General features: G+C 66.6%; 1 protein-coding gene across 1 annotated transcript in view; it reads right to left on the bottom strand.

Annotated features, from left to right (window-relative positions):
• Trib3 (tribbles pseudokinase 3) overlaps nt 1–1,618 on the bottom strand; it is a 9,599-nt gene extending 7,981 nt beyond the window's left edge. The window contains exon 1 of the mRNA XM_047540202.1: nt 1,337–1,618. The gene's annotated coding sequence lies outside the window, so the exon portion shown is untranslated. The remainder of the gene's footprint in view (nt 1–1,336) is intronic.
• Nucleotides 1,619–1,878: the final 260 nt, after the last annotated feature.

Below are 1,878 nucleotides of genomic sequence, written 5' to 3'. Positions count from 1 at the left end.
TGGGTTAACCAAGTCCACAAATGAGCAAGGAACTGTGCGGGCACACCTCGGGACTACAGCCTCCCTGTCAAAGGGAGGCCTCTCCTGACGTCTACCTTTTGTGGTTCCCTGGCACGCGGCAGGGGAAGGTGGGCAGGTCACACACACCCCTGAGAAACACACGTCTCCGAGCCAGGCAGGGTGGCCGCAGGCCTGTAATCCCAGGGTTCGGGAGGCTGAGGCGAGAGCATCGTGAGTACAAAGCCAGCCTCAGCAATCTAGCGAGACCCTAAGCAATTTCTCCAGACCCTGTCTCTAAATAAAAATAAAGAGGGTTGGGGGGTGTGGCTGGGTGGTTAAGCGCCTGGGGTTCCATCCCCAGTACCCAAACACACACGCACACCTCTCCCGAGCCAGCCAGGCACACACATCCAGGGTAGACAGGGGCACACATATCAAGGGACACACACCTGGCAGTCCACATGCAAGACATCATGCAAGTACCTACAGCCAAGGGCAGTCTGCGACCTCGCCCCGCCCCGCGGTCACCGCCAGGCCCCGCCCGTGGGAGCGGAAGCGGCAGGCGGCGGGTGTCTGGGGTCAGAAAGCTCAGCGGAAATTGAGGACAGGTCGGTGACTGGGAAAGGATGAGGCAGAGGGAGGGAGTGTGGGCCCCATGGGTCGCAGCACTGGCGGACCTGGGCCATCGGCCCCACACCCGAGTCTGCACGTGCAGCACACGCGGTCCGCAGACGCAGGTGCACACGTGCCCAGGGCAGCCCGTGCGCTGCGTCCTTGCCCGCGCTCCCGGCACCCGCACCCCGCTCCTTGTCCCCAGCCCGCTCCCTGGGCGACCTAGTTCTGTCCGGACCGCGTCCTCCGCACAGCCAACCCTCCCCATAGCCCCGAGACCCTCGCCAAGACCTCTCCCCACAGGCTCACGCAGAGCCCCGACACCCCACGAACACACACCCAGACCCTCCACGACCCCCCGGCGCCCCCCACAGGTCCCTCACACACAGACCGTCCCTCTCCTAAACACGCGGCCCTCTCCCAAGGGACAGCTCGTCGTCACCTGGGTCCCGGGCTTCCCTGACCCAGGGGACCCAGCTGCCACGCCCTCCAGGTGCGCACCCTCGCGCAACTCGGACTCGGCCACACTCGAGTGGACCCCGCGTCCTGCCCGGCAAGACACCTGAGACTCGGCGGGAACTCTCGGCCGGGAGGGGTCCCCGGACGGCGCAGTGTGACCCACGTCGAGCGTGGTGTGCGGTGGGGGAGGCTCCGTAGGCACCCCTGCCTGGGTCCTGGCCGCCCCCTCCAGCCCGCCCGGCTCGGGGCAGGTCCTGCCGAGTACCTTGTCCTGGAGTCCCGCGCGGGTCCTGGCGCCTCGGGTCCTCAGAGTGGCCAGGGCACCCGCAGGTGGAACGGAGCCCGCTCCGCTGCGGCTGATCTCGGGATCCAGGTCCAGCTTGCGCCCCAGCCACTCGCAGCGGACGCGTGCGGAGCCTCGGCTGCCTGAGCTGCGAGTGTCTGGTGCGCGCCCGGCGCCGGGCTCCAGCTCCCGCCGGGTGATGTAAACCTGAGCTAATCCGCCGCTGCCTGATGCCCTCGGGCCCCGAATTGCACCATCCTCGGCGCCCCGCCTCTCCGGTCACCGCCGAGCGCTCCGCCCCGGCCTCTCCCTCTCCGTCATCCCACTCTTCCTGGGTCCCTCTCCCTTCGCTGGCCCGCTAGAGGAGCGGGGGCGTCTCCACTCGCTCTGATCCTGGAGTTAAGGGTGCAGACACCAACCGCCGACTCTGCCACCTTAGGAAAATGTTTTCCTTTTCCAAGTCACTATTTCCCCATCTACAAGAACAGCATCCCTCCTTCCCGGATTGGTGCTGCCGAGAGCAA

This window comes from Sciurus carolinensis, chromosome 2 (assembly GCF_902686445.1).
Source record: "Sciurus carolinensis chromosome 2, mSciCar1.2, whole genome shotgun sequence".
Taxonomy (NCBI): Eukaryota; Metazoa; Chordata; class Mammalia; order Rodentia; family Sciuridae; genus Sciurus; species Sciurus carolinensis.
This window is presented reverse-complemented; position numbering and strand designations above follow the sequence as displayed.